Consider the following 6,749-nt stretch of genomic DNA (forward strand, 5'->3'; position numbering starts at 1 on the left):
CTTGCTGCAAAATTGGTTTCACATCATGATTAATAATAATAAACAAACTTACCTGCTTTACTTGCTGTCATCAACCTCCAGCTTCCTAGTTTCAACTCCTGCCATGTGTCTCCTTTGGTCAGTTGAATGAGCCTGCTAATATCCTTTTTCCTTTCCTCGTCAGTTTTAAAATACTATTTGGGTACCTATTAAACATGACATCTCTACCCATATCTCTTCCCACTTTTCTCCTAACTAAGGCCCTATTTTGCACTATACATTTAAAGCAGTATCACCCCATTTTACACAGTCATGGCTTCCCCCAAACAATTCTGAGAACTGTAAATTGCTATGGGTGTCAAGAGTTGCTAGAAAAGTCCTATTTCCCCTCATAGAGCTACAATTCCCAGAGTTCCCTAGGAAGGGGGAATGATAGTTTAACCATAGCTCTGTGATGGGAAATAGGGGTCACCAAATAAGTAAGAAAATGAGACACAGAGAGAATAGAAATGGACAGATTTAATCTATCCCTGATGATAGCTGTCTGTTACCTCCAGTACTGCAGACAGTATGCCTCTGAAGTTCCTGAAGACCACAAGTGGGGGAAGTACTATTGCCTCATGTCCTGCAGGTGGTCTTCTCATTGGCATCTGGTTGGCTGTTGTGAGAACAGGAAGCTGGACTAGAAGAAGAAGAAGAAGAGTTTGGATTTGATATCCCGCCTTTCACTCCCTTTAAGGAGTCTCAAAGCGGCTAACATTCTCCTTTCCCTTCCTCCCCCACAACAAACACTCTGTGAGGTGAGTGGGGCTGAGAGACTTCAAGGAAGTGTGACTGGCCCAAGGTCACCCAGCAGCTGCATGTGGAGGAGCGGAGACGCGAACCCGGTTCCCCAGGATTACGAGACTACCGCTCTTAACCACTACACCACACTGGCTGTCTAGACTAGACAAACCTTTGGTCTAATCCAGCACGTGTTCATGTGTTCTCTTCTAATGTGCATGTGTTGAGAGAGCCACTTTTATGGGAAGCCCGCCAGCAGAAAGTGCAGGAGCATTTTGCCCTGAAATCTGGTATTCTGCTTTCTGTTCTGCAAAAAGCACAATTTGTTTGAAGGGACTCCAGACTCTGAATTCTAGAGCACATATGGCAGTGGAATGTTTTGCATGCACAAGGTGTAGCATTTCCTGTTGAAAAGATATTGGGCAGAAAGGCTGGGAAAGTCCTCTTCTTGTGAACTTGGAAACTAAAGCCACTTCCTGTGAAAGTTAAGATAAATAATACTAGGGAAGATATGGGCCAGCATGACGCAGATGCCCCTGCTTGTTCTGCATTTTGAAGAGAACTGGCCTAATTTGTCACTCCCAAACTTATAAGCAGATATATATACATGCCTACTTGCTTGAGAGTCCCATGGACTGCAAGAAGATCAAATGCATCCATTCTTAAGGAAATTAGCCCTGAGTGCTCACTGGAAGGGCAGATTGTGAAGCTGAGGCTCCAATACTTTGGCCACCTCATGAGAAGAAAAGACTCCCTGGAAAAGACCCTGATGTTGGGAAAGATGGAGGGCAGAAGGAGAAGGGGACGACAGAGGACGAGATGGTTGGACAGTGTTCTTGAAGCTATGAACATGAGTTTGACCAAACTGCGGGAGGCAGTGGAAGACAAGAGTGCCTGGCGTGCTCTGATTATGTGCTTGATTATGTGTTTCTCCAATTACTGCAATGCACTCTTGGTTATAAAAATAATAATGCACACCAAGATACATATTTTAGGGGGAAATACATTGGAAATACATTTGATATTGTAGTGGAAGAATGTGTACAAAATGCATGCAATGCCTGTGCTAATTTTGTGTGTGCAAAACCTGGGACAAAACAGACTTATGACTCAGAAGGGAAATAGGCTTATCTGCCCATCCCTAGTGGCACCTGCTTATTTCGCATCCTCTTCCTAAACACGTAGTTTCCACCTGATGTTTTGTTCTCAAGCTGACAGCCTAGCAAACAGTGGTAATTTATGCTAATCCTATAACAGCTCCAGGATATGAAACCTCCCCGAAAAGCATCTTGCATTCTGCAGTTAGCCAGCTTTAATGGCACTCCTCTGACAATCCTATAAACTGCATTACTAGTAAATACTCACAGCTTTCTTCTGAATAGAAAGACCATTCCAACTTCTTACCATAAAACCGCATTGGCCCAATGCTATAAAACATTTTTTTTACAGCCTGGATGAAAAAATTACCAAGCAAAAGTGGATATATAGGCAAGTTGCTGAATCTCACATTAGAACCATACACCCAATGTTTATTGGGTAGGGTGTTTTTAATTCCATTTTCAAGACGGCCAAGTGTTGGAATACTTGAGTAGTATGTTTTCATTTTCGATCATTTCTGAGGCTGGGGACAGATTTTCAGAGAGCAGAAAGTGATTTGAGTCAGAGGCTTGATTCTAATGGTATAATTCTGATGCTTCAGATAGTTTGCCCTTGCATATACATATATATGTTTTTACTCATTATCACCTGTTGTTGGATGTTGGAAGGAATATAGGAAAGTGATTTATAGTGAGTCAGCCACTTGATCCATCTAGCTTAGTATTTTCCAAACCAACAGGCAATGGCTCTCCAGGGTTTCTGAAAGTACCAGTAATTTCTCCCAACTGCAAATAATGATGATGATGCTATATTCCTGAAGATGCAAGGGATTGAACCTGAGAGATTTTGCATGCAAAGTACCGGTATATGCTCTACCACTGAGATATGGTCCTTCCTTAAAAACAGGATCTGCAGGTTTTTGAAACAAAGAATAGAAAAAGCTGCAAAATCTGTTTGCCACGGATGAAAGAGAGATGAACACACCATGCACAGGGCTCCCTCTTCCAACCAGCTTCAATTCTCAGGGTGGTGGGGAATTATATCCAGCCTGGACCTTTGTGTTTTGAACTGCAAATGTCTCCATTTTCAACTTTTAAAAAAATGCTTTTAGACTTTGTGAAAGTGAAGTCTGTTTGCAGCCTACAAAAAAGAAAAGGTAGTTGTGCTTCCATGTCTTGATAATAGTGTTGGTAATAGTATTATTTCCAGTTTTATCTTTATAAATAAATTCAAAACATATTTATACAAATATATACAAATAATTAAAACAGTAAATATTAAATGGACACCATTCATTTATTGGGGGAGGTTTCCTACACCCTTGACATATTTTGTTTGTTTAGTTAGACCTGGGAATAATTGTCATTGAACACAGTGGGACATGTGTCTGAGTAAACATACATAGGATTGCACTGCAAGACTGATCAGACTCTTTCTCTTCTTCAAAGAAAGAAATCTGAGATTCTCACATGGTCCCTGTGATTTCACAATAATTTTATATGATAATATGAATCTGCCACGTTGCCAAATAACATCCTCATGCTTAACTAGCTCTACAGTGAGACACATTCTAGGTTTACATTGAGGTCCTGGGTGATTACTCATCATCGTACAGAAAAATGTCCAACTCCAGCAATGAAGATGACATTATACCCAAGAGAGTTTGCCTCTGCAAGAGCTGCTAATCACCATAGCAATGACTCTTCTACCACCAGCACTCGCCTGCTTTTTCATTTCTTTTTTGCCACATCATACAGTGCAAGAGTTGCCATATTTCAGCATGTTGTCAGGTTAAAAGCTGCATCTAGCATTGAAAGCAGAGACCTCAAAATGCCAGATTATGTGCATGAGCAAATGAAATATCCAGGAAATGTGATGGCTAACCCTTTTTAGCCCACGCTGAAGGTTGGCCACCACCACCACAAATGGTGCATGTCAGAGGTGCATGTGGTCAAAGCTGCCACCAAACGCTTCATTTTAGAGCAAATTTCTTCTAATAGCTGTTTTGCCTATTACATACATATTTGCAATGCATTTTTCCTTAATAATGCAGTTTTGCTTCGTTATTTTTCACCAACATTGATATCATGTCACTAATATTACTATTATTAATATCATTACAGTGGTACCTCTGGTTACGAACTTAATTCGTTCTGAAGGTCCGTTCTTAACCTGAAACCGTTCTTAACCTGAGGTTCCACTTTAGCTAATGGGGCCTCCCGCTGCCACAGCACCACCAGCGCACAATTTCTGTTCTCATCCTGGGGCAAAGTTCTTAACCTGAGGTGCTACTTCCAGGTTAGCAGAGTCTAGGTGTTTGTAACCCAAGGTGTTTGTAACCCAAGGTGTTTGTAACTGAGGTACCACTGTACTATCATATTTCACCAATATAAATATTTTATGCACACTTTACCACATACATTTTTGTACACATTACCAGTCTGCAGAATGACACTGCAAAATGTGAAGAAATGTGGGGACACTTCAAAGGATGACTTTTTTTTAGTGGGGCAGTTTTCCACTCTCCTTATGCATCAGCCTCCACTGCAAGAAGGGGTTATTGATGAGTGTAGTTTGTTATACTTTTGAAGAGGGCTCTGTTTTTACAGAATGCAGCTGTTGAAGTTGCATTCTGAAATGGAAGATCTGCATGAGAGGAGAGGATCTTATGTAAATTATTATTATTATTATTATTATTATTATTATTATTATTATATCAGCTTCTTAATCTTTTCTCTTCATGCATGTTTTCCACTGACAATCACCCCTCCCCAGCTACTTTTACCTTCCACTTCTTGTCTTTCCCCTCACAGTGGACATAAAAACCACATGCAAGGGAAGGGGGTGATTTTTTTCAGTGGAAAACCGCATGAGGGGGAATGGTTAAGAAGGCCTCACTTTCCAATCTAATCTTTCCTTTCTTCTAGCTTTGGTGACAACACGGTGTAATATATCCCCACAAAGAGTCATGAAATGTCACATAACTAGGCTTGACATGAGAATTCACTTGAGCCTGGATCAAAGGAGAGGTGAGCTTTTAAAAGACCTCTGAGCTCCCTAAACCTTCACTGACTCAGATTCATACCACCTATGTAACTTCCATTTTTTACTTACTTTTACATTTGGATGGTGCCATGGCAGTGGAGCATGTCAAAGCTTCCAAAGCAGTTTCTCTTGGGAGTTGTAGTACTTCCAAGGGACATGGGCATCTCAGTGACCCTTAGTTGAACTACAACTCCTAGGGGACATTGTTCTGGAAGCACTGACTACTCAGTAAGCATCAGAAGGAACCTACCTGCTCCCTGCTCTCTTCTTGGTACGACAGTCACTGCAAGGCCCTAATTTAAAAGTAAGTAAAAGGGAAAGATCCTTCATTTCCCAGGTTCCCCACAGCAGTCCAGGGGAAAACTGGTTTGCCCAGCTCTGCACATAAAACATAGTAAAGAGAGAGGAAGTTTAGAGAGGCCAAAAGTTGTATCTCACTCCAGACAGTTACATTGTCAGATGCAGGGGATGGAGGAGTTAAATGGCCTTGGCCCAGGATACCTAAAGGAGCGTCTCTACCCCCATCATTCAGCCCAGACACTGGGGTCCTCCTCTGAGGGCCTTCTGGAGGTTCCCTCACTGCGAGAAGTGAAGTTACAGGGAACCAGGCAGAGGGCCTTCTTGGAGGTGGCACCCGCACTGTGGAATACCCTCCCTTCAGATGTCAAGGAGATAATGAACTACACAATTTTTAGAAGACATCTGAAAGCAGCCCTGTATTGGGAAATTTTTAATGTTTGACATTATTATATTTTTATATTCTACTGGAAGCTGCCCAGAGTGGCTAGGGAAACCCAGCCAGATGGGCAGGGTATGAATAATAAAATTGTTGTTGCTGTGTAATCTAGAGACTATTTTCATACACACTTGACCTGTCATAACAGGACTTGAAAGTTTGGACTAACTTCAGTCCCATTGATTGACCTATTGTGATGGCTATTTGCTAGCTTATATTGGGTTAGGGTCAGACATAAGTCATGATGAGAGTTGTAGACCCATTGAAATGAATGGAACAGGGTCTACTCTAAGCATGACTAAGTCTTGATCCAACCCAATACCTCCAGTCCTCCAGTCTTCTGACGCTGTGCTTACTCAACAGTACTAAGATGTGCAAAAGCTCTGGTGCTTGTCATGGGAACAAATCTATGTCTGTACATTGAGTTGGGTTCTTTCCAGCATGAGTTTTTCGTTGGAAACTTGTTCCTGTTGTTCTGTGCAGTGTGTCTATACCATGACAGAACAATAATAATAATATCATTGCAAACTGCTGTGGGGTAATTCCTAACTAATCACTCTTAATAACTCTCCACAGATCCACAGGGGTAAAGCAGAGGTCAGCGCTCAATTGATCTTCTGAGTTAAAGCGTCAGAAGTGGACTGTAATTCTTAGGCTGGTCATGGGAATGAGATTGAGTCCAGCCTGTGTGTTGAGTAGTTCTCCGGGAAGCACAATTATTGCTTCATTCTTGAAAGCGTTGCTGAAGGGCTTAATTCCTCTATGTATATGCTATGTACACTGGAGCAAAGGAAGTGTAGAGTATTCTCATTTTCATCTGCTTCCATCTTTATGCATCTTTGAGAAACAAAGTTTAAAGGTTGTTAGCATTATTTCTTGCTGTTGCTTTTTAAAAAAATTAATGCTGAAAAGATGATATAAAACACAATAAAAGCATTATCTGTTAAATTTTAAATGTAGCATTCTAATAAGGAAGATACTTGAAATGCACATATTGCAAAGCGGAGGTTGAGTCTTGAGGGAATAGTGACCTGCCTAAGAGCACTTAAAGACTTTATGTTTGTGCTGAGATTTTCCAGCTCACCCTGTCAAAAATGTATAAAATGTT

General features: G+C 41.1%; 1 long non-coding RNA gene across 2 annotated transcripts in view; it reads left to right on the forward strand.

Annotated features, from left to right (window-relative positions):
• The window catches only part of LOC310843942, a 142,695-nt gene extending 136,187 nt beyond the window's left edge, over positions 1–6,508 (forward strand). Inside the window, exon 3 of one of the 2 annotated variants that reach the window (XR_014563805.1) lies at positions 6,218–6,508. This is a non-coding gene — a long non-coding RNA (uncharacterized lncRNA). The remainder of the gene's footprint in view (positions 1–6,217) is intronic. The other variant, XR_014563806.1, reaches the window with a different exon arrangement.
• The last annotated feature ends 241 nt before the right edge of the window (positions 6,509–6,749 follow it).

Source organism: Podarcis gaigeae (assembly GCF_964106915.1).
Source record: "Podarcis gaigeae genome assembly, chromosome: 4".
Classification (NCBI taxonomy): Eukaryota; Metazoa; Chordata; class Lepidosauria; order Squamata; family Lacertidae; genus Podarcis; species Podarcis gaigeae.